This window comes from Chroicocephalus ridibundus, chromosome 7 (genome assembly GCF_963924245.1).
Source record: "Chroicocephalus ridibundus chromosome 7, bChrRid1.1, whole genome shotgun sequence".
In the NCBI taxonomy this organism is placed as follows: Eukaryota; Metazoa; Chordata; class Aves; order Charadriiformes; family Laridae; genus Chroicocephalus; species Chroicocephalus ridibundus.
In genome coordinates this window covers 21622722-21649922 of record NC_086290.1, presented here as the reverse complement: position 1 = coordinate 21649922, position 27201 = coordinate 21622722, and the positions used below count along the sequence as shown (strand labels likewise).

General features: G+C 35.7%; 1 protein-coding gene across 3 annotated transcripts in view; it reads right to left on the bottom strand.

Moving 5' to 3' along the window:
* B3GALT1 (beta-1,3-galactosyltransferase 1) overlaps positions 1-27201 on the bottom strand; it is a 216805-nt gene that overhangs the window by 107397 nt on the left and 82207 nt on the right. For all 3 annotated transcript variants that reach the window (XR_010071923.1, XM_063340875.1, XM_063340876.1), the window contains exon 2: positions 15510-15649. The gene's annotated coding sequence lies outside the window, so the exon portion shown is untranslated. The remainder of the gene's footprint in view (positions 1-15509; positions 15650-27201) is intronic.

Here is a 27201-nt window from a genome sequence, read left to right as displayed (position 1 = left end):
TGGCCTTTCTTATTAAATGTCACAAGATTTAATGTCACGGTATAATTGGGATGGAAGGATAATTGAGCTAAGCTCAACATGTCTTTTTCTGCTAGCATGTTATTAATCTACAGAAGTGTTAAAATATGTTTTATAAAGGCCTTGTTCACTTGAAAATTGTTGGCTCATACAAAAAAAAATTAAAAATTTATTGCAGAGCTCATGAACAACAATTTTGGATTTCCTTCATAGAGAATTTAACTTGTAAGTAAAGTATACAGCGGAATGAAGCACAATAAGGAATTAATGAAATACATGGCTTTAAAGATTATTCTTTTAAAACCAGCAAAACCCTACATATATAGCACCCAAACACCGTAACACAGGTAGTAACTGAGAACTGATTTCTGTTGGAAGTCCCAGCATTTAGCCCTCATTTGAGAATTTTCTTTCAGTAATTTGACTTGATTTAATTTAACAAATAGTTTATTGATATAATAATTTCAGACAGAGTTATTAGTTAAATTTCTGTCTTAGTGAAAGAGCAGTGTAGGACATTAAACACACTGTTGTATCTGGAAATTTTAGATTTTCCCGTTACCTTTCAAGTAAAATACAACAGCAGTAGAGAATCCTTTTGCAGACATTATTACATTTCTGATGGTTTCTTTTTGAAATGTAAAAGCATCTTTTTATGTCAAGGGTTATATATTTATGTCATTTTTTGTAAGGAGGCAATTCACGTGCGAAAGGTGACCAGAAGTCTGAATTAGTGTTCCAAAGGTATCTATTTTGAAATTGTATTTTTCATTAGGTTTTTTCCCAAATATTTTTAACTTTTTTTCTAAGTGGAATGAGACTGTAATACACACACACAAAATACACTGTAAGCATTCAGCTCTACCTTGACATTTTTTGGGGAAACATTCTGTCTTTCATCACACAGGGTGTCTGCCGTCTTTTACCACTACCAATTAGAAAGAAAATTGAAAAAAAAATTGCCATAGCTCTTCTGTTACTGTTTCACATTTGAAAAAAATGTTGGGAAACAAGTTAAGCCATATTTCTCTTGTACTTGTCAGCTTACTTATTTCCAAATGGAAACCAGTTACTATATTTGTCATCTTTTAAAGTGATGGTGTCTTTTCACTCTGGAAGCATTCGTACCAAAGAATGATTTTCCAGCACAAATGCTACAACTTCTCTAGTAAAAAGCCAGAAATGTTTCTAACCAGAAATATTTTCCAATGAAATTATACTCTCTAAACAAGACAAAAAACCTACTTTAATTGAAAATTTGAGTGACACTTTGCTGGGATTCAGAGGGTTACAAAGTCTGCATGAGTTAAGGCCCAGAGTTGTGGTTGTTTTCTTTATCAGTATGAATATATGAAGTATTTTATAGCAAATAACTTAAAGTACTTAGGAAGATAATTTTTTATAAATGTTCTAAAAAATGACATCTTACTATTTAAGTATTACTATTACTGACTCAAATTTTAAATGTAAAATGAGACAAGGTTATGCAAGTAGCCCAAAGTTTACACATATTTGGTCTAGGATGCCTAGTCCTACTAAAACTAGCGGAGGGGAAATCTCAGATAGCACTGTAATGTAAATTGATGTAGTTCACTCTGAAATGTTCCAGAGCTGAAATTCAGAAATGTAACTGTCTGTAGAAGAATCATATGGCGAACTCAGGTGTTTCTGGACACTAATAAATTACTGTGCAGTCCTTCTCCTGGTATTTGCAACCTTGCATTAGAGAAGATGAAGAATTTCAAAGAAAGAGAAAAATATTATGTCAGCTCTTTTATTACAGCTGGCTAAAACATTCCTTAAAATATCTCAGAACTTGTCTATTTCCCTCAAACATATTCCTTTTCTTAGTTGAAAAAAAAAAAACAACTAATGTCCTTTGATTATTTTTTTTTTCTGATTTGAGGGTTGCTGTTTGCTTGCTTCTGTTATAAGGGAAATAATTTTTGGGCCAGCTTGTCTCTTTGTGAGTTCAAGAGGAAGAGCTCTCATCAAAGTCAAATCCAAATGAATTATAGACAAGGAAAAAGATGGCAAAACATCTCAGCAGCAGCTCTTCTATGAAATAAGGGAGACAAAGTGAGAGTTGCTCTCAGAATTAAATTAATACTAATTAAGCTCCCTATCTAGCGTAAGAAAAAAAGCCTTTTATTCTGCTGGGTTTTTATCATTACCGATAGTCATACAAATCATAAGATAAAGTCTACTCCCTAGTAGAAACAATTTGTAACTGACATAAGCGTATCAGGTAAATTTACCAAAGCAGACAAAACACACAATTATTTCTAGAAAGTTGCTCTAGTTCTGTATCTGAAAAAGCATCTTGGAATTCTTTTGTTTGGGGTTGTTGGGGTTTTTTTGGTTGTATGCTGCTGACATAACTGCAGTTGCTTGCAGTATTATGAAGACCTTAAGTGGCCGTCGTCACTTTCTGAAATTTAAAGTACCTCTTAGAGCTCATTCTCAAAGTTACTTTGGGAACCACACATGAAAAGAGAAAACAAGTTGCCTTAAAAAGCTTATTATTTTGCAAGAATTGATCCCAATTTTTTTGCAGAACATCATATTTGCTCACAACTAAAAAAATCTGAAAAAATTCTGAATCTTTTGGGACAACCTGTCAGGAGTCCAGGCAAGGGATCCTATCAATTTGATTTCCATTCAGTGAGAATTCATAACATCCAACATGCAGCAGGAAGATACTTCTGGCTTATGAAAACAAATCTTCTTGAGAAAACCTTTTCACTGGAGTATTTCCAAACAGTTCTGTTTATCATACTTTCCAAGATATCTGGGCATAATTTACACAATGCACATAGGGATCAGCAATATTTCTAGTAAAAATGAGCAAAGCACAATTGTTCTCTTCAGAGTGCTCATTTAAATACTAGCTGTCCAGTTAAGTCTGGGCAAAGGAGGACAATGCACTCCTTAACTTTCCAGGATGAATGAATTCAAGTGTTACATTCCCAGCACTGACAGTGTTCCAAGGCTGGTTAGTTGTCTCTTGCCAAGACTGTTAGTTTCAGGCAATTGTAAGCAAAATTCAGATAGAATGAGTTACTTTCTTGAATTACTGAATCATTTAGTTATAGTGGTATGTACAGCCTCTCGCAGCACGGAATAAACGGTTTTTCATTGAGAGGAAAGGGCGCTCGTCAATGTTAGGTGCAAAGAAGTAGTTCTGGCCATTGATGCAATCAGCGAATGTCAAGTCAATTGCCACCTGGAATAAAAGTCAGGCCTGCAACTCCCTGTCCCGTGTGCCAAGGAACAGCTTTGACTAGTGTTCAGAAAAACTTTTAAGTGTGTCTGTGTTTTGAGTCCATGTTCTCCTAGGCTAAAACCACATTTAATTTCACTCCTCAGGAGACCAAACTGCAAATGCACAAAGTAATTAACCATTAGCAACTCATGTATGTTATAGTGCTGGAGAGGAAACTGCAGAGAGTATAGAACAATTATCTCCTGCTAGTAAAGCTCGGAGGAGCTTTTGCCTGCTTATTAAACATAAGTTATAGAAGTTAAGAAGAATGAGTCAGAGAAGGCAAACGTATGAAATCCATGCACCTGATAAGCATAACAATGTTGTGGAAATAGCAGCTCTGATATAGACCTCTGTAGGAGACTTCTTAGTATAATTGTGTGGTCTTTCCTGCTGTGAAATTATAGCAAATACTGATGAGACTTCTGTTGAAAATTGTACCCAAACTCTTCTTTGAGTTTATTTTTTTCTTATGTAAGGCAAAGGCAGACGAGAGAGAGTTTTTAACAAAGGCACTGTAGACTAAAACGCTCCTGCTTCTCGTGAAGTTCAGGAATAAAGTCACAAAGTGCAAGAGTAAACATAGCAGCAGTAAAATATTAATTTTGTTTATTTCCTCTAGTAACCAGATTAAACTCTCCAGCGCTACAGTCATAACATACACATATAATCAGTAAATAAGCAGAAAATCCCAAAACTCTAAAAAGCCATAACTTTTTGTGTAAAGGTAAAAGATGATCTTCATCTCTGATGTTAAACATAGTCTTCCTGAGCATAGCATGTTGGGGGAATTTATTCCCACTTCACTCCATAATAATATAAGTATTTTTCTGGACAGAGACACAAGATGCCCTGAAAAGATGGAGTAGCTAATGCTTTAGTGACAGCTTTCCAGCAAAAGTTTTGTCTGAGTTCAGAAAACATACAAAGACAACCTCTATTTCATTCTAACAAAAGAGTATTTGCATGGCCTATTCTTCCTTTCTGCTTATAGCTTATGTTCTCCTTGGCTTTGCTCATCTCAGTACTTACAGGTGCTACTCATATTAAAAAAAAAAAGAAGAAACAGTTCTTCAAACCAGCAAACAGCTGGGTTTTGGGTTTTGGCTTCTAAATTTTTGCGTGCGTGTTATGATGCATTTTATGCATATTTTAATTATCTAATGACCCAAGGCACACTAAAACTGCTGGGTACTTGAGAAGTAGAAAGGCATGCAGAAGCTAGAATCTGAACCCAGAAAGTACAGCTAATGAGGCTCTGACGTTCCCCGTTCTGCCCAGATGTACTGGCTTTCCCGTTCCCCTGGAGTTTTATTAGAGAATTGTCTAGTTCCTGGAGGTGTTTTATAAAATACTACATTTTGAAAACAGTAATTGTATTACCAATATGTATTTTGCAGCGTGCTTCCCTATTAAAAAACATTTGTACCCAAACCATCTTAACTAATAAGAAAGTGTTCCTATGCATCATTCAGAAAAATCTAAGTCTTTGAAATGGCTCTGTATCCACCATTTGAGACTCTGAGAAAAGGAAGGCAACAAAAAAGCAACGTTACTCACAGCAATTGTAAGACTATCAGAAGGTGAAGGTGGAGTATCTCTAAAGAATCCTAATCAAAAGACTCCTGTTCAACAATAAAATCAATTAAAAATAACTTAAAACTATGATGACTAACTAACATAAGTTTTCCAATATGTCCCCCCCCCGCACCCCAAACACATACACCAGATACCATAATTGCAGCCAGGAGAAAAAGTTCAAATTTAATACGGAGGTTGAATCACATCACAACGCCATATGCACAACCTTACTATGGTTGATAACTAGACAGAATACGAAGTCTGAACTTCATATTTACTGATTCTAAACGAGCACGAGAAAGTGAATTTTCAAGGTGAAACTAGCACTCGTAAGGGAAAGTACCCTTCTAATGTACCAAGTTGTAGTAATAACGTCTCTTTTAAAGAGATGTGTTTAAAGTCACGCAACTATAAAGGTGTCTTCCACACCACTGAATACCCATTAGTGTACTGTCTCAGACACTGAAAGCAAACTGACATTGTCATTTGGAAATCAGGGTGTGCTCAGGTGGAGATCACAACTGTGAAGCAGTATTAAGGGAGAAGATCTGCAGTTATATGATATTTCCAGAAAACTCTGGATAAACGTTTTTACCAGTTGCATCTTAACTGCAAATGATTGCAATGAATGTAACTGAAATGACACTGCAATAACTGTGATACTAAACTCTAGTAAAATTATTATTGCAGGTTCATCGTGCATAAGAGTATGGGGGTTGGTAAGGAATGCTCAACTAAAATAGGCTGCATTTCTTAATGGAAACAGTTTTAGGACCATGGCAGAAATTCTGGCCTCATTTACGGCAATGGCAAAATTTCAATTGACTTCAAGGCACTGGATTTTACTCAGGATACTTATTTCAAGTCCCTCAATACTTTTTAGGTTCATTATCAAATACACTGAATGGCTGAAAGAAGCATAAAATTAGAGGAAGTACCATTTAATAAAATCATCTGGATTTCTGTCCAGCGGCCAGGAGACTTTATAGTGTGCATATATGGAAATACACGTGTGTGTGCTGGGGGGCCAACTTCCTCATATGATACAGCACTGGGATGACTCAGGGAGGTGGTGTACAGCCCAAACCATTCCTTAAGCGTGGGTTCATATCCATCCTTTTGAGAATGGGATAGGTAGAAGAACAGGAGACCTGGATGGCATGCAATCATATAGCATGCCTAGCTATCCTATAGCAATTGCTTAAGTTTATCTAGTGACACTACTAATTATTCATCACTCCTTAAAAGAGAAATAATGCACCTTTCTTTTATGGTGCGGCAGTTACCAGGGAAGAGAGGTTCTCTTTGATCCTCGTTTGGGTTCCTGTCCTACATGGCACACACCGAAGCAGACTCTGCATGTCCGCTGCGTTCCTCTTTCTGTGCAGGTGGCCGTGAGGATGTAGGAAGCAGCAAGAACAAGACTACCAGGATCAGGATTGTGGAAATTGTGGCTGAATCACTTCCTCCACAAAGGAATATGCTGCCCCTTGCTGATTGCAGAGCAAAAATTTTACAGTATACCTTCATCTCCTAAGGAGGAACATTGTAATGAAGGTTATTCATGTTGCTCTTTTTTGGACTGGGCACTTAGTAAGTTTAATCAGAGCCCTGGGGTGTGTGTGCAGCATAGGAAATTTCCCTTTGTTTATCACTCAAAATTGACTGAGTTAAGAAACATGCTTGTATAACCTCAAGCAAATAGAATATAAGCTTTCTCCCATTAGAGAAACTTACTTCAAAGTTTACATTTCTGTTCTTGGAGCTCTTTCATGCTATGTGTTTTTTGAGGGTCACCATTCAGAAGTGACTGAATTGATTAAGAAGCCTATAAATAGTTCACACACTCCTAATAGTAATGCTGTGCTGAAGAAAATGAGGATACAGCTATTTTTTATGATCTTAACGTATATTTAACTGACCGTGAGATCTTTGGCTGGAGAATCTTAGCAATATCTGGTCTTCTCAGGTGACGAGTAACCACTGCTTTTTTTGACTTCAAGTAACATAACCCTGCATACGTATAGAAAAAAATGTCTATTCTTGACTTTATGGTTTATTGCTCAATTTTCCTGTATGTAGCTGAGCTGAATTAAAAACAGAGTGCAAGTGAAAAGGTCTCTCTTCCAGAGAAGGCTGAATATCCTTGTGGCTTCAAGACATTGAGCAGCATAATGTGTTTTAGCATTGCTATTAAAAAATTATTAAGAATGTCGCAGAAGGAATGAGAAGTATGGGTTTTGGGGAAAGGAACAAAAGTTCAATGTTTAAGCATTCAGAAAATTAAGAAGAAAAATCTTCATTTTTCTCTTGCAAAATAAACTCTTCACTCATAATATAAGTAACCTTCAACCGATAAATTCAGTGCTGGATACGGGACATACACAGTGTGAGTCTTTTTGTTTGTATTATCAAATGTGAGAGTTACTGAGGAGTGAAAATTATTGTCTGAATAAGAAATTAGAATTGGATCTAGAGGCATTGCAATGCCCTAACTTGTGTTCTACAATAGAAAGATTAAAGGTTTATTAGATTAGGTAGATCAAAGAATTGAGCCGAATTGCATTTTTTAACTCTGTTGTCCTTTTGTATCAGATTCCTGACATACAGAGATCGTACTTTGTTCTCTTTATCATGATGTTTTACATCATAATTGTGAATTTATTCAGTGGCTTTTTTGTTGGTGTTGCTTTATTTTCCAAATTAACATTGGGAATTGAAAAGAAATTATTAGAAAAACAGTTGTTCTAAAAAAACACCTAACCTACACTTGGCCAAAATTTACCTTGGGAATTGCAAAGCTAGTTATTTTTTGTATTTAGTCCCATCTTACTCTGCACCTGGCCTCACTGTGGTCTATGCAGCACCTGCCATAGTTGAACAAATACTAATTAGGGCTGTTAGGTGCTAATATATAACAAATAACTAATAGTAGTATCATGAAACTGTAAGAAAAAATAGTTCTGAAGAGATGGCTTGAAGGCTGGGATTAAAATAAATCAAAAATGTTGACATACTTCTGTATAATCATCCAAACTTCCTGCATAGTGATTTTTCCAATGAAAAGAACAAATACACCTTTTGAGGTTGCCCTATAACCAGCAGTAATTTTCTGCTTTTGCAAACTTGCACAAACTAATCTAGTAGTAATAAGAAAGGTCTTGCTTCTGTTCTCATTGACTTCAATCAGAGATTCGCATTGTCTTGGAAATGATCATTAATTGATGGAGAATTATTATATTAAATAGAACGTGTAATGGGCTGCAGTTTTAACTTGGAATTTCGTTAAAATTATCACAGTCATTTTATTGTTGACTTTTTCCTTAACCTAGTTTGCTAAAATAATTCAGTGTTTCATGGGACAGATTCTTATCTTACCTTGTTTTACACTAGGATAACTTTGTTGTCTGTAGGAATATTACAAGATTCAATTACCAGAATTTTCTTCATTTGGGAGATTCATTAGATAATGTTTGTAAGTAAGATTAAATTAGAAAAATAATCAAAATTAACAGTAAATTTTAAGAGCATATTGGAATAAAAGACAAAGGAGAAACATCTATTTAGAGTATTCTCATAGAAATTGTATTCTCTGCATCAAAAAATCAAAGTCAAGGAGAGTCTTAGGCAAAAGTACTTATGCAAGTGGAATCAGTATGTGCCTTGCTAATTAAGAAGTTAACTTCATAAAGCTCTTTCTCCATACTGTTCCGTTTTCCACATTGTTGAACTTTATTAAATGATCTATGACTCAGATCCTGACAATACAGATGTCAACATTAGAAATGCGCTGAATTCCTGAGGGCCAGAATTTTTATTAGTATACTTATATTTTCAAGATTTATCTTGTGAGCATGTTAAACTTCAGAGCCTGCTGGTTTCTCAGTTAAGAAACTTAAAAATTTTCTCTATGAAGTTTAATGTTGTCACAGAAAAGAATAGTCTCTCATATCAAACTCTATGTGCTGTTTTGTCCTGATTCAGATGATGTTTTCAATCAACTTTATCTTACTTTATCTAACACAACTCTTTCTCTGTCCCCTGTGTGGTCCTCTGTGCTAGTCCTTGATTCCTTTTCCCTTTCTGTTGTTTTTTGTTTGGTTGTTTATTGTTTTCCTTCTGACTGCAGGAAGTTATTTACAGAAGAAAAGGCCACAGGTGAGGCTGCTTCTCAGTGACTCTCCAAAATTAGTACCTTTTCCTTTATTGAAGATTTCCCCTCCTCTCTTCCTACCACTCTGGAAATGATCAGATGAGACAGTTACTGCCTTCCATCTACAGCCCAGTCAACTGCAGAACTGGTGGCTGTGCCACATGCCATACCAGCTGGTGCTTGATACTGAGGAACTTTTTTGCATCCCTTAACCGTTGCATCTTGCCTATCAAATACTGGGACAAAACCTACATAACTGACATTCAAAATCATCTTTACTGATCAAGACCAAAACACTCTATACTTTTAAAGAAATGGTAACTTGCAACTGACTATTTTTAATATGATGACTATAAAATTGTAATTCTCCAGATAAACATACATGTAATGAGAGTGATTACCATACAACAATAAACCATCAGTGCTATTATAAAACCATAAACTGTTATTCAATATACTATAAAACTCAAAATCTAATTGAAAGTGCTAGTTTAGCATAATTCCCAGAAGCCATCATTTTTAATATTGTGGAATGAATGGGGGGTTTTTTTTTGAGCTATTAATTGTTACTGACAAGCAATAACCACTGGAATGAAACTCCAATTATCAACAGCCATTAATCACATTTACTGTCATCTGTGATGTCAAAAAAATTCAATAATATTCTAAACAGCAAAAAGGAATTGATACCTTTTACGTTTTAACTCACTTCATAGAAATCAGATGGTCCTTTGATGGGGTAAGCAAAGAATTACAAAAGGCGATTTTTATTCTAAGCACAATGTTCAGTCTTGTATTTTCTAGTTTAAAAAAAAGCTCTCCCACTTCATTCCATTTTGATGGAGACTTAGATACCTTGCAAGTTTCTTTCTATACAGTTATGGACAATTTATAACATAATTTATTGCTAGCATTATGTTATTGGAGTCATATGGCTTTAAAAATAAGAAATTATAGAGATCATCTGAGCACGTAGTTCACTAGTCTGTTCCAGGAAAGCACTTAATGTTACTTTTAGGATGAAGGCTTGAGCGGGAGATGAAGTGTTGTTGGAGATGAGGGTGTAAATAAGGGTGGCAGCGCCTTCATTGTGGTACTTGAGCATTCAAACAAAATGAACTCACTCGGAACACATCGTTCTATACTTTAAATCTTGTTCATTCTTCAGATTCTGTTGTTTACTTCAAATAATTGTTTTCTTTTGGGGGGGACCTACACAGTATATCAAAAACATACACGTACATCTTTGGGAACAGAATGATAGGAAACCATTCCATACTGTACGAGTGACCAGATTGGCCAAACGTGCAATGTGGGCATCGCAGTTAGAAAGCCATGCTTGCAAAATAGATTCTGCTTACTATACACCTGAAAAACCCTGATATTACAAATAACATTGTTGGACAATTAAGGGCATATTGTGGTCCTTACTCTCAAATGATATTGAAGTTTCTCCTGGACTACAGCAAACACAGATCATGCTGGGTGATCAGGATGTGAGACTTTGCCAGTCATTTACATTGAGAGTCTGTCAGCTTTTGATAGCGTAAAAAGACATAGATTTAGAATACTGTGGAAACACCAGTCTATAATCTGCTGTGAATAACTTCATTTAGAAAAAGCAGTGAAATCCTAAGTATTTTGTTTGCTATACTGTGTTGTTCACTTGTGGTTTCATCCACTCTTCATAATCCATCAAAGATACAAGTCCTCTAACATGAATCAGCAGAGCAGGAATAACATCTGTTCATAATATACTGCAAATATCCAGCAGAGTATCTTTTTGGAAGAAGCATATGAGAATTGACAGTTGAATACATATCAAAAGGAGCCCTAAAATAGATACAGACGTTGTATTTAGCTAGGTCTTAGGCACCTCCAAAGCACGGGGCAGTTGCTTCTTTTTCAAGTTTTCAAGTAGAAGTGTGTTTGTAAAATTGAGTGTATCAGTGCCTCTGGAATTGAAAGTTGGAGGTTGAAGATACCAACAATTTTATTATTCCAGTTTATATACCAGTGTTCCAAATTTTGCATACTGCATTTTCACTAAAAACGGGGTGTGTAGCTGTCAGTATGGTTTTATAATGCACAATGTACTACTTCAATAGCTCCTGTCTTTAAGATTCTGTCCTCTCTGAAATTCTCTTAAGATATTGTCATCATTCACCCCTTGGTTACTTAAAAACTGTGGTTAGATAAAAATACTTATGATTTTCCTGTTAAATATAATTGAACGTTCTTCCTCTGAAGCATACCAAATTTTTGGCCTATCTGCATTTTCTTAAACTAAATTAAGACTTTGAAAGTGTACACATCTAATATAATCAGTATTATACTATAATACAGTCATGATCAATTAATTAAAAAAAAATTAACCACCTAAATGAATTGAACTCACAGAAAAAACTTTGTCTGTCCTGAGAAAACTTTGGAACATGATTCTTTCCTTGAGTTAACTCCTAAACTCTTCCATTTATTATTTTCTTCCTGTTTTCCCGAGTTTCTCAATGTGAAACTTTAATATTTTGTAAATTTATTAAAAACTAATAGTAGTAATAATTACCATGTTATGGTAAGATTTTGTTGAAGAATTCATACTGATATTCCATGTCTGATATTTAATTAAACATTTTTTTCTTTTCAGAAGAAATTACTGAGTATGTTTTTAAAAGTTACTTTTCCATTACCAATTTAAAACTGCTGCACTGAAAATTTATCATGAAATAATGCATTCATTTATGCTTGTTGTCAAGGTAACAGAGTTTATCAGAATAACAGAAATCAAAGTATTTAAAATGTAGTTGTAAATTCTCAATTTATTAGGGTAAGGTAAACACTAATTCTGTCAAACACGAGTTATCATTCATTAGTATGGAACTGAATACATTCTTAGAAGGAAAAAAGATACAAATATTACTCTTTCTTGTAATAATACATAGTTTTCCTTTAAAGAAGATAGTAATAGACAAATGTTTGCTAATTCAGCAAGTATGTTTACAAGATGGAGTCTTTAAACTTGAGCTGTCAGTTAACACATATTCAAGATTCCTGCTAACGTGAAAGGGAAAACCATCCTTGAGTACAATAGCAAGAACTGGGTTTTTCCCTCCCTTCCTTCCTCCTTTTCTTCCTTCTTTCCTTCCCTCCCTCCTTTCCTCTTCTTGTCTTTCATTGAATAATAAACCTCATTTAGTGACATCAGTCATTTTTGCATCAGCCTTTTTTATAGCTGGAACAGAAGATTATGTGGGGAATAACCATAAGTGGCATTCAGACTGAAATGTGTGAAAACTTCATCGATTTTGATAATGCAGCGGAAAATGTGTCACGAGTTGGTGTTAACATTAGCTGAGAAATGGAAATGGATGCAGTAATTTGCACAGCAATTGCAGTTCAGCCTCTCCTGCCATCACGGGGCTGCAAGTATTTACAAATGTGAACGAGTGCAGTGTCAGACCTTGAGATTGGTAAACTGTCCCCAGTGGGTTTTGGTAGTGAGGGCAAGGAGGGCAAAGCTTACAAGGACTATAGAGCCATGATCCTCTATTCATTTTACTGTGAGGTTCTGTTATCTTTAAATGACATTGAGTCACTCGAATGACTTACAAAAAAAATAAATAAATGTTATCTTCATAATAGCCAGTAAAAACTAATGGGAAAGCAAAATGCATAACCCATAATAGGAAATATTGAAAGTTTACTAGAATTTCTCTGATTTAGTCCTGCTAAAGATCTGGCTAAAGGGAACAATCTTCTACTTTTTGGCTGCTCAAACTGAACACTTGAATAGATGATAGCTTTGAAGATGTCATCTGAAGTATTGCACAATTAGCATGAATAATTTTAAAATATTCTGTTCCTGTAAGAGATCTTGAAATGCCTCATCTAATGGATTATGGTGTTTAGAGCCAAACTATTTAAAAAACCAGCAAGCCTGTACACTTCCATTATTTGGTATCACAAAATTTGTCATTTAAACTGTAAGTGGTGACTGAATAATAGCTCCCAAAGAATGATCTAACCTTGGTTGGATTTTGCTTCAGAGTCAGACTACACCTCCAAAGATGGCACTGCAGGGTGGGAGGGGTGAAGCTCGATTTACTGCCATGGGAAGAATTGAATTTGCAGGCAAATACTGCCACATTGAAAAACAGTCTTTTTTCATTGCACCTACTTTCCGCAAATCTTGGCTAAATTTTTGCAACTTTAATAATAACCTGCTTATGGATTCTGATATATTGTAAAAGGAAAGTCTTTTTAAATTTGGAGGTGCTGTTTGTTTTGGGATTTCTTAGGCCCTGTGAAGAGCTCACTTATCCTGGTATCAAAACTGACACAATTAATTTAGGATTGTTTTACTTTGTTTTCAGCAAATACTCCCCTCCACTCTATGGTTCTAATCAGTCATTTGATGATTTTATTATAGCTGTGCTTATGGACTCTCATTTTTAGAGATTACTGATTTAATGTTTTCTCCAGCCTATCCATGTAGAACTGTATTTTTGATGTAAAACCATATTATGGTAATGTGCGTAGCACGGCACATACCATTTGCTGACTTTTGCATCAGCCTGCTTTGAGGTTGTCTGTAGGCTTTTACATATGGTGGCTGGTAATTTCTTCCTGTTTAAATATTCCTGATAGTAGTTTATTACTTTTCAGTAGCTGGAGAGTAGTGTAGCACACATTCGACTCTCATATTTAGTTCCATCTCCATTTCAGTTACAGACCTTATTGCTATAATTAAGAACTATACAATTTGTGCTTATTATTCTATACACCTTGAGTGTGTTCTGTTCTACTTTCACTTTTAGCACACTCCCCAAGGTAATACAAAATAATTACATGCCATATGGCAAATGGAATCAGCTGTAACACCACAGAGCATCTTTTATCATGTAGCTTTTACATTATGACATTCCCAAGTTTGTAACTGATGAATATTGCATGTCCTAGAGTAACTCTAGCTGTATTATGCTGCTTCTCCCATTAGAGGCATCCTTGCTGATACTCTGAGCCTTTTTTTTAACATAAGCGCAGGAGCTGTCATTTTGCAGGAATCAACAACGTGCGAAGGAATAGGCAGAAGGTCTCAATGTGTGGTAATCTTACCAAACTGCAAGAAGTTAGCATGAACACAATATTGCTTTATCATGAATTGTGAAACACAAAATTGATACGATGGAAAACTAATAATGAGTTTTATGTGGTTAGGAGGCTTGACTGAGGATTTTTGTTTGGTTGGTTTTAATGTCTGTAGAGGTCCTGGGAATTCATGAAATGTTTTATTTCAATAGTGAATTTCCATAGGTTTGGAGTCAGTCATCTGAAACATGCTGTCTGGAAGCATTAGATGCCGTTCTGTGAAAGTTAAACGTAAGCATAACATTTTGTAGAAGGGTTAATGCACTTCTACAAGGCCAAACTCTAAAGGGAATTCTATTTTGCGGCTATGCTAAATGGATGCGATAAGATGATGACGTTACTCAGGAATGTGAAACCTTCTAAGTAACCGTTTCTTAATAGTTGACATGTGTTGGTATACCAGCGTCTGAGGTTAGCTTTAGTTTTGTGAGTAGAAGGGAGAGGTAAGGATTAAGCAGATAGATAGGGAAATGTTGGACATGTAATGTTTAGTTATGAGTATTTCTTTCCATCTTATGCTTGTGGCAAAAATGTAACTTCAATCTATTCTAAAAGTAAGTATATCAAAGAAATGAAGAGCATGTTTCTGTCATGAACAATTGCATCATGTAACATGCAGTTACAGCTTGTTTTAGGCTGTAGAGAATGTACAGTCTCCACCATGTTTACTGCTCCCACTGCGTCTCTACAAGTGGCACAGCCAGGGGAGCAGAGGAGCAAAGGAGGAATTGTTGCTGACTGTTCCTCTGGCTTTGCTCTTTGGTAAATATATTTTTACTCCTCTCTAGTCAGGCTTAGGAAATAGAAGTGTGCTCAAGCTCTAAATCAACTTTCCACCTGTCAACTGTATAAGAAGGGGGAGGTAGGTCATAATACATGTTGCTTTTCCACAGTGCGCATGTTATGCCCCAAGAGATCAGTAGTAGGACAGGATAATGTAAGGTTTGACAACTTCAAACTGATTTGTTGAGAAAGAACAGTAACACACACACTACAACTCTCTTTTACTCCTTTGTAAAAATATCGCTTGTCGGTTTTCTGTAGGAAATAGTACAATGTTTCATTTAAACAAAATAAAATGAAATACAGAAAATGGATTTTATTGAAAGAAATGTGAAATACCAGTATAGTAAATATTTGTACTGATGTAATGGCAATTTTGCTCAAAAAGGAAATTCATTGTGTGAGTGGGTGTAAGTAGAGTATATGTGTGTGTGCGTACAGATGTCCATAGACACATATTGCAGTAATTCTTGGAAATACTAGGAAGGAAAAGATAAGCATAAACTATTTGATACAATTCTTTGTACAATATACACTTAATATATAATCACCTGAATTCCTTACCTGAATTTTTAGAAACTGCTCTGTCTTTTTGTCCTTAATTTTTCTTTCTTGCATATCTGCATCATATCTACTGCCGTTCTCCACTGTTTGCTTGCCTCTTCGTCACATATGAAATCAGTGAAGACTGTATATTGATAAACCTGCATTGACAAATATCCGTGAATTACATATGGATAAATGAAAGACTTTTTTTAATTACTCTTCTTTTTGTCTTCCACGAAAACAGAGATAGAGCAAAGAGAAACCTGGGGTCAAGCTCTGATATAAGAAGTTTGTGAATGTGATTACTGCCTTATTTTTATATTGCTGACCACGTAAATCCATGTACGAAATCTATTTATATTATTACTCTTTTCAGAAAAAAATGTGGCAACACAAACATAGAGAAATAATCGAAGTGTCTTACAACACAAACCACATGGGCTTATGAGAAACAGGAACTACTAATGTTTGGCAAGTTGTCCTTTGGAAGCCCAAGCAACACCTTCAGAGTGACCAGTCATATTTAGAAGTGCCACAGACTAGTTTAGCTGCAGCGTTTATCTGTTTTCTTTTAGGCCCGATCTTGGAGTTTACAACAAGGTGCCTAAGACGCTTGTGCAGGGTTCAGTGATTTTCACAGAATTCTGGTGAGGCTTGCAAGAATTATCCTTATATTGTAAATGGCAATTTTCTAAATCGCAATTTACAGGAGGTTTGTCTGATTCCTTTTCTGTTTTATCACTCTTTGGTGGTTTTTTTTTGCCGGAACTTATTTCTCGGCTTTTTCCCAATTCCTAACAATCCCTCCTCCATCTCTTGTGCCTCGTTTCCCTGCCTTTGCTTTTGAACAATCATGCCTTTAGGCAAGAGTTTGTAAATTAAAATTGTATTGTCCTGTTTTATGAACTTAGCTATTCCCAACATTCGCATTTCTAATCCTCTGACTTCCTTAATTAAGATAGTTATAAACACCCGTATGGGGAATTTGATCATGATTATTTGAAATGACATATTTTTATCATACAAGCAGGTATGAAAAATAATTAAAATTTGAGAACATATAATGGTGCCAAGGAATTTTAATTGAATTAAACTGTAGACTCATGGGACATATTTTCTAAAATTAAAAGCGTATCTTTGAAATAATTTCTACATTTACAGGGAACTTATTTTTTTGAGAAGGAAAATAGATGAATTTGTTGTCCCTTTTCCAGTAGTATTTATGTCAGAATGAAGACAAAAGGCATAGAAATACTTAAAATGGCTTCCTTTAAATGATGAAAGTGGTTCTACCCTTTAATGCATGGAGTCCTTGAGTGCTCCATCTCAAGGACTGCACAAGCCCCCGCATAAGCCTGCCTGCCTCTCAGCCTGGACTGGCACTCTTCCGTGGCTCAGAGACGCGCAAATATAGTACAGTGAACAGAGCCCTGAATCAAAGATGAACTTAGCCTAAAAAGAGCAGAATTTGGCTCCATGTTTCCCCTTGTCTCACTGCCAGAAAGCTTTACGTATAATAAACACAGTTATCAAAATTCACTTATGACAAGTAACAGTTAACTTGTGCATCATTTATCGCAGAGTTCTGCAATTAGTCACATCTTTGTATACTTTAACAGGTAATATGTGTTTCCTTAGAGAATGCCACATTTTATTAAGGTTTCCAGCTTTTCACAGGGAGGATATTAAATGAAAAGCATTCTTATTTGCCTGGAAATTCATACCATACACCAAATAGCAAGCTTTCTGTGATTAGTTAGCAGGAACCATCTGTCGTGTCCCCACCCCCACAGTGCTGAGGAAGGCAGAGACTGAAGGTGAGAAGTATATTTACTTTTGACAACAAAACCAGCTGTTGCCATTACTTCTAGCTGTAAGGCAAACATGCTGGAAAAGGTGACTATCTATTGTGATGCTAGTGCACTGGGACCAACTATGACTGTTGATGACAGCAAACCTCTTAAAATCCAGAGGAAAATTCCTTTATGGCTTATGTCAGGAGGGCTTGTTACAAACACAGCTCCAGCTGGGAGCTGGAACCAAGAAGCAGAAACTTCAGGCTAGAAAAGTATCAGGATGAGTTCAAGTAAGAATCTCCCCCTTCTTCCGCCTTCCTTTTGCTAGAAAATTATATTGGAAAAGAGAACTATTTTTCTCTAATGATAACACAAGATTCTGAAATGAAGCACAGCAGGTCGAAACATCCGGCACAGATTTAAGAAAGATATTGCATATTCATACGCTGAAATGTTTTCTAGTGCTGACAGATAACTATTCCAAGTGGAAAGGTACGTGCTCTGCTGTTGTTCGTTCTCTGCCAATTTCCCTTCTTAAAACTCTGGCACCAGATTTTGGGGTCTGTGTGCTCTAATCACTGTTATTCTTACCATCATCCGTCAGACTAAGAAAGGTATTTACAGAGCTAAATCATTTTGCCTTTCAATAGGATTGCAGCAAATAGGTAGATTTTCAAAATTTTTGAGAAAGGGAAAAGGGGTATTTCTTCACTAAAACCGTTTTATTCCCTTGTTACTTTGTTTCATATTGTACAAGGAGAACACTGTGCTATGGTGTGAATGTACCCAGAGCATATTTCAGGAGCAAAATATAAACATTGGCAGCAAAGGGCACTTTATGCAAATACGTTTCCTGAGTGATGGCTCTTCCTCCCTGATGATTCTGGCAAGACATAATAATTTGTGAAAATAAGTGGAGTGCCCTGCCCTTCAGCTCTTTTTTCTAGAACACGTACATCCCCTTGCAAATAAGATTATGACAAAATAAAAGGTTCACTGGGGTGGGAGCTTCTTTTAAAATATGTTCAATATATCACTGTAGAAAATAGCAGAGATAAAGCAGAGCTATAAAAGACACACTTTTAGGAAGAGAAAACAGACCATCATGCCTAACTCTATATTGCGCTCATTTTCCTTTTACAGCCCACCTGTCAGTCCTGTTATCCTTGTCTAGAAAAGAATTTACAGTAAGTCTCTGCTTCAATCAGTTTCCATGGTAACTTGGTTCTGTTTTAAAACCTTTACATAAAAATGGCTTGGTTAAAATGATAATGAGCTGCAAAGCTTGCCCATACCTGAACTACACCTTTCCTATTGCTCAGAAATAATCAGATAGGGGTGTCACTCCATCTGCCGTAGTTCCTTTAGCTTCTACAACACTGTCTCACTAACCAAGTCAGAGCAGTTTCTTTGCCATCTGGAAATCTCAGTTTTCAGAGCTATACAGAGTTCAGGGTACTGACTAGTGTTTACACATTACGTGCTGTGAAGTAGAGTAAAGCATGGTAGGGTCTGGAGTCTTGAGTTCACTGGGGAAGGATCCCTCTGTGTGTACAGTACCTACAGTGGGGCTGAAAGCTCCAAGGACCATGGCATCTTTTAAGAAATGAACCAGAAGAGGTACGCTGTCTCCCTTCTAGAAAATGCTTTTCACAAAGGCAGGAAAAAAATTTCCCTTCAGGCCAGATCAAGGCGAAATAAAAGTTCAGAAAAAACAAATGAAACTTTTAATCGATTCTAAGAATCTTGTGATACTGTCCCATCATTGTGGATATGTATGTTTTATCCAACCTTTAGATATTCTTTATCCTAGTTTCAAGTTCATCTCTTGCACTCATGATTTCTGATTCTCTAGCCCAGTTTGACTTTGACTGTGACAGTCTTTTTCATAATTCTGATTACTTCTTTATACTGTCTCAAATCTCATCTAGGAAAATATCAATATTCTTTTTTATGTAACTTAAATACTTCAGTGATAACACAAGTTTCAGTTACAGGGAAATCTTAAAAGAACTTCTAATGTGGATCTCTTAAGCAATTACTCTGAAAACCTGCTGCATTTCATAGAAGATGACACCTTCCCTGTGATATCAAAAACTTAACATTCTGTATTAGATCTGCTCTTCTAAGTTGTATCGGGTAGCTTAATATTTGTATAGGAATTTTTTTGTTCTATAGCAGGCACTGATAGCATTTATGAAAAATAATTTTACACTGCTGTATCTTCCAGGCAGGCATTCCAAAAGCTGCTGAATATAGGTAGACACCAGTTAATTTACAAGTGAGTTTGTCCAAAGAAAGTCTTGGTAAAGGTGTCAGGTTTTGGCATGGGACAAAGCAATATTATTTTCCCATGAGAAGCGGTTGCCCAGCTGGTCCCTATAAAGCGTCTTACATAACAGAAACAAGTCCATGTTTGCATTGTGTTCCCAAAAACAACTTGAAAAAAACCAAGCTTTCAAATGCATTTTTTCCACCTCTTATTTTTAACTATCAGTCTCATTTACCCATTGTGTCCTAACGCTGTTCTATAGACATTAATTTCTGAAGGCAGGGCTTTGTCAAATCAAGGTATCATAAATCTACTGAATTCCTTTCGTCAGTCATGGCACTAACATCTTCACAGCGCTCCTGCACGTCAGTAAAGTATGACCTTCTCTGACTGATCTGTGCAGACTATGTTTAATTGAACTCTGCTTTTCCAGTGGGCATTTTAATTTTCACACAATGATTTTTTCAATAGCTGATGTCCAACCAACTGGTCTCCAGTTTCCGGATGAAAGACTAAATAACACCTGATGCTTTGTTGATTGAAAAAAAAGTAGTTACTTATTTTTAATCCCTTTAACATCTTTTAACTCAATGGAACAATTAAGTAGGCTTACAGTTTCCATGGTTTTTTATTCCTTTCATAATCCTTTGTATAAAAAGGAGGACTGATTCTGTGCCTCTTTTCACCATTGTAGCATTATTGATTCCATCCTGATGCTAATCTGTGCTCCAGAAATGCTGTAGTTTGTTGTGAAAACTGATCATACTAGTTGGCTACTTGAGATGGGAAGTTTCGTGTTAGGCATGGTCTTTAATACAGCTCTTATTGTATTTCATTAATCTGCTAATTACTGTGTAGTGCAACAGGCTGTATTTTCTTTTGCCCTGAATATTGTTCATATGTATGGCAGATCAATTGTTAGCTGCAAAACTATCTCAAATGTGTCATTTGATGTTTCTGCCTCTTTTTAAGTAGAGTAAAAATTACTGTTAAATTAAAAGGGTCTTAGTTCTCAATTTTTAGCTCATTATGCTGACTTATACTTTAAAAACAGTCCTTTCTGTATTCCTTTTTATTATGAAATGTCTTTTATCATCTTATATTAATTATTACCAAGTATTTGAGAAATATCAATATCTATTACTAATTTAGTTGCTTGCTGGTTTAATCTCCGTGCCTTAAATAATTATGTGATTTTTTTTTCCTTTTATGACTACCCTCATGTGCTGCTCTATATGATTTTTTTTTATTTTGCATACAATTAATATTTTATTTAGTGCCGATTTTACCCCCTCACTGTCTTTCCTGAAGATGTATATCATATTTTGAAAGCTAGTTATATTGTGATTAAAGTAGAACAAACCTGTTTGGATAAAATAATATAAGCTTAAATATTCGTGTATCCATGAATCTTCATGTTACAAATCTCAGATGCCTCTGCTGATGAAGGCCAAATGGGCTATGTATAAACAAGTATGTAAAAAGAGAATCAGTAGCTAGTAAGAAGTTAACTGTGCCTGCATTACCAGTTTGCTGCCATCTGTGGTATATGTTTTTGAGTTGGATGAAGTTTGCAACGGTAATCTAAACCTCAGACTCCCTCTTTCTTGGTCCCTTTGGTCCTGGTGTCTCCTACATGATGTATCCTCCAAACTTCCGTATTAAGTCCTAAACTTACTTTCAACATATCTTTCTCTCTGATTTTATTCTTTTTATGCAAAGTATCCCCTTTCCCTGGTTACATGCAAGAAATCACATTTTGAAGTGTGCTACATAGAAAGAGATCAGCGGAGGAATACCATCATGAAAGTCACAGGAGGGGAACCAAAGGTGCAAACAACAGTTTGGAGAGTGTGAAGGAAGGAAGGAGCAGTGCTTTGTTTCTTCTCTCTCCCTGCTTCTCCTGTGAGTAGCACAGCCAAGATAGGAGTTTGAAAACAAATTTATCAGGATCATTAAGTTGCTTGCTGACCAAATTAACAAGGTAGAAAGGCTCATAAAACTGGATCAGACACTTTCTCTTTGGTATATATGGTTTGTTTGAGTCAGAACTACTGCATGTGAACAGTCTTTGCACTCTTTCACTTCTGCTGTTCTCTTGCCTCCAGCCCTCCTCCTGACAGAGGCACTGGCCTATTTGTCAGTAAAGCTTGTCACACTAAATGTTCCTGATCTTTATTGTGGTGAGTAGTAAATGAAAATTGTTTTATAGTAGTGCAGGATAGTAAAGACCAAATAAATGCAATGGGCAGAAGAGGCAAGAGCTCCAACCAAGCCTTCAGGCACACTTCAGAGACCACCAAACCCTGTTCTGTTCTGGAAGGCCAAAAGGTTGCAAGGAAGTTAATTTCAAACTAAGATCATACCCACTCAATTTAATTAAGAGGTTCTCGTCTCTAGATATTCTTTTGATCACAATTGACACGTGGGACTAATCTGATCAATAATTTCTTTTTAGCAGAAATGTTTTTAGAAACACACATGTCCAGGTCACACTGAAATTAAATTTAAAAGTTCCACCTTATTTGGAAGGTAACTGGTATCAGTGAAATAATAAGCAGAAACATAATGTTTTCATGTCACCTGATAGCACTGAATAAGTAGGTATGTATATTTTCAAAATGAATTTGCTGTCTCAAAGTGACAAAGACAGGGTTAGCCGTTACGTCTAAATTATAACAGAGTTAGGCCAGTGAGTAGGACTCAGGGCAACAGGTTCCTTGGATGGCTTCTGGGCTTCCACCTCTTCTGTAAAACGGAGACCATGGAACTTCCTTAATTTGTGCAAGGAAATGCATTCCAGACTTTGTGATTCCCAACCATTACAAGGAAGAATGAGAGAGTTGCAATTTACATAAGTACCTAAACAGGAAATAGGAAATAAGTCATGCCTGTTTACTGGTTCACTGTCATAATTTTACCTTGATTTACTCAAAGATTTGCTTCTGCCAGTGTGAAGCTTTTCAATGACGTTACATAAATGAAGCCAGTTTAACATATCATTCTTAGAAAATTCATATCAGTTCACTAATCACTCCATTTCTAGAAAGAAATTCAAGCTTCCTGTGTTACTTTTAGAAGTATTGTATAAACAACTTATTTTCATCTGTGTGCTGAGAATCTGGGGTTCGGGGGTTTATTCATAAAATCCAAACTAGCTTGTTTAATTTTCCACCTTTCTTTCCTTCTTTAAAAAAATGCAGTTTGAAGGAAACACAAAATCAGATGGAAGAACTCAATTTGGGCACTTGAAAATATATGGCAATTACATTTCTTTTTACAAAAAGGTGTGAAAAGAATCAGCTACGGAGGTGTATGTCTTTAAGCTTTGTAATATGTCTGCTTTTGATTTCTAAAGATAATGTAAGGAATAGGGCAGCTACAAAAAAAAAGCAAGGTCAGTCAATAAGATAACATCATCAGTCTGGGTCTGGCATTGTTCTAGAAAATAGGGCAAATATTAATCTAATACAGAGACTACTGTGAATTCTAAGGTTACGCATGCAATAGATACATGGCTGATTCACCAACTTTGGAGTCCAGAGCGCCTTATAGATGAATGTGCTTTTAAATTAGACATGAAGCTCCAAGGGAAATGGGTTTGTTAATTTTTGCTAAGATGTCAGTTTAGTCAATCAGAACATTTCTTAGAAAAATAGTATCAGGATGAAACGCTAAGACTTTCAAAAATCTTTGAAGAAGAACTTGTGAACTTCCCTAGCCACCTGTATTTCTCCCCACTGTCCCCAAAAACACAAGTTTAAAATCAAAACACACTTAAGACAGTGTAACCTGTAATGTTTAAAGCAGTTCAGCTTTAAAAAGTAGATAACTAACTAACTAAATAAATGCCTGTGAGAAAATTATGGTAAGGCTCTCCAGAAAAGCAGAATCCAAAACACACGCTGAAGAGCTGGCTCACTGAGTCTAGTAAAAACACTAAAAAAAAAAAAACAACAAAAAAACAACAAGAAAAGCACTCTAAAACAAGTGACAGTCATTTGTATAGGCGATGTTCTAATCTTCATGATGTTCAGGTGTTTTCCTACCAGAATTTTACTACTCTACCTTCTCCCTTCCCCTCCCTAAAAAAACCCTGAAAATCTCTAACACTGCCTTTAGTATGTATAAAATTATCTTTCTAGCATCTCTCTTGTACTGTTAAACTGCCCCATCCTTTATTCTCTATATTCAGAAGCTTCAACCACTAACTAACTTCTTTATGTGTAACTTTCATTAGGAAGACACTCTAATTAGTACTTAGTATATCAAAAGCTCTCTGAATTACTACCCAAACTTAATTGTTATGATGGAGGCATTCAAGTCTAATAGGCAAGTATAAAAATGTGGACTATTTTTTTTAGCAATTTTGTTTCAATAGGAGCATAGTAGTGGGACTTTTTGTTCAATTGTGATTACATTTTTTGTCAGTTTTCTTGAGTTTGATTTTGAGGAACAGAAGCTGCAAGACAAATATTTTGGCTCAAGAAGCTTAGTCATTTATGCGAGTTCAGTAGCTTCTTTACTAATATAAAATTTACAAAACTGGTAATTTTTGAAGCCATACAATTAAGCAAAATGAGCCATGTTGGGCTTACAAACAAGTAAAATAATCTATTGTTTTAATAAATAGGCTCTTTTTAATTTTCGAATGAAGGATGTAATATTCTCAGCAAAGCAAAAGTTAGATTTTTAAAAGGAAAGAGTGACAGGGATGGGGAGTTGAGAGAGAACATTCACCCATCCTACAAATACAATGCAAGAGCTCAATATTTTTAAGGTCACTTCTCATTTTTATGAATATCCCTGATGGCTGCCTAAGATCAATTAGATTTAATGTAGTCTGTTATTCCTCACTAAAGTTCAGCTCCTCAGTCCTACAGTATTACACTTTATTAAAAATTGTGAGAGGAAAAATTAGTTTTGGCATTTTTAAAATCTAGAAGTAGAAACAAAAATCATGAAAACAAATGCTGTTTTTCTATACATATGGTCATGGGTTGAATTATGGGATTTTTTTCCTCTTAGGTTTGCTTTTCATCTCTACGAATATTAGATTGGGAAATCATTTTGTAGCTATTTTTTTGTGTCAGATGCCCAGATGGTATAAATTAGCTACATTGACTTCACTAATGTAGTATAGATTTACATCCCCATGGAACAGAGAGCATATACATATAACATAGCATAGCATAAAAGCTTTCTCATTTAGCAGAGATTATCTATCTGCATGAGAATTTCAAAGCACTTAGTATCTTGGACCAAGGACTCAGAACTTGGAGCTTTACCACTGCCTTCTCTGGAGATAATGGGGAATAGTCACATTGCTCAATTTTAGGCTACTAACTCAGATCAGATGATTATACATAAATTTAGAAAAGGTAAAGTTGATTTCTAGATGGTCCAAATCCTTATTTAACAGAAAAGAACTATGTTCTGTTAAGGTCTTTTTTGAAATTCAAACTAGCCTCTAGACTAACTAGAGGCTAACATGGCTTGCATGAGCTTCAGATGATTAACCTACTTTATATTGCTCTCACCACACTGCATTGGTTAATCATTACCTTTTAGCAGTGTCTTTAACAATTAGGTAAAACAGCATTTATCTCTTTTCTATATTTAGAAGACCTTACACAAACTAATCTTATTTTCCCTTTATTTTCCATTATACTTGCCATGTGGAATGTGTATATGAGAATTAATGTAAGAAAAAAATCAATCTCTATCCTTGACTAGATTCAGATGAGTTAGTTCTTTCTTATCTTTACTCTCCCTCTAGGCCCAGTGTCCATTACTGTTAAATAAGAGAAGATGAGTTTCTCACTGGCAATGAACGGACTTTAAAATTCAGTTAGACACTTTCCCACTCAGAATCTGTTTTATCAGCTGATGTCTTCCTGAAGGATTAGACAACTGATTGGGAAGTCTGGTAAAGAGAAGACATTCTTGAATATTCTGTCCAGAATGAAACAGTCAGTTACGGTATTTTTGTGAGACAATCCTGAGTATGTGTGATGATTACATGGTGTATTTCAGCTCATAAAACAATTATACTAAAGGTGGGAGAACTATCAGATCATCAGTTATTATATATTGGCTTTCAAACAGTGGATATTTTAGGGGGAAATATAAAGAGATTTTCAGGTTCATTTCCAGGCCTACCAGCTGCAACCCTGCAGCCACAGCGCAATTAGAGATATCTAATCTATCTACTTTTCCTTTTGTAGATTTCAGGGACATAAACTTTGGTCTTCAGCTTTTCAAGATAATATTTAAGAGATGTTTTTAATAATTGGTGTTAGAATGATTTTTTGAATGACATGGGAATTTGCCGTGGCCAGTTTTGCTACAGGTACAATACATTTGCAACTCACAGAGGAAGCTGACAGAGGGATTTTTATTGGTTCACTATAAAATTTTCTTTCTGTATCCTTAGCCGCTTGTAAGAAAAATACACTAGCTGATTCTTACAACACTGTGCATACTCAAACTGTAATGTCATAAGTCTTGTTTTTCTTTCTAAATTTTTTAAGATGCTAAAGTAACAAAGAATTAAAAAGTGTATTCTTTAACAATTATGCAAAAAGGCTATATGTAAGAGAGGAACATACAGCTGTGTATGTCTCATTGTACCAAGTTTTTCTGGTAGAAAACTAAATCAACTTCTTATTAAGTAGAAATATTATTAAGTGGAAATACATTCAGACATCCCTGAGAAAACACTTTTGAGCAAAATAAATATAAGCAATTTATAAAACTGTTTATACATAACTAGAAAATCGCAAAGATTTTTTCTGAAGGAATGCCATCATGATACTAGTCCATGTCATTTCCTTTGAGAGAAGGTACTTATCTATGCACAGTATAGGGGCAGAGTCAGTCTTTAGTGCTTCAAATGAAGGAACCAATGATAATGGAGTAAAGAAAATGGAATAGCTTAGAAAAATATTAGGTTTAGGCCCACGCACGATGGTAGATCGAACAGTAGATTTGATTTCCATTCAACTATGTGCTGAATTCTACAAGAATACCTAATTCTTGTAATTCATGGGACCATCAGGATAAAGAAAATCATTTTCCCTGGACTTCAGACAATTACTTAATGACATTGTCAAGAGTAATCCACAGGAATAGTTGCTCTTTTTTTTCCATCTTCCTGTACACCATCAAACAAAAATATCTTTCTCTCCCTGCAGAGACTTAGTTACTCACAAACATAAATGCTTACTGAAAACACATAAGTCCTTGAAAACTGTTAGATGGCATAGGAAGAGAGCAAAAGGCATTGTGCGATATCAACATGTCCTCCATCTAGACTAGAAGGAATGTTACCCAGTAAAAGTGCTCAAGTGACTGAGAAAGAGACTGTACCACCTGCTATAAAAGGAGGCAAATGAAAATCAAGAGCTCCTGCCAGTCCGATTTTGTGGTAACAACTTCTTCACCTAACTCTGATTATTCATTAACCTTGAGCATGTAACCACAATGCAGACCATAAAGTGCCTCCAAACCACTCAAAGCCTCACTGCACTGCGCTTAGCTTAAGTGTGTGGGTCTTAGCCATGAACAGAGACCTACCAGACCTCCCTGTGCTTACATATCTGCTTTATTTACACTGCCTCTAGGTGTCCGGTGCTAGAAG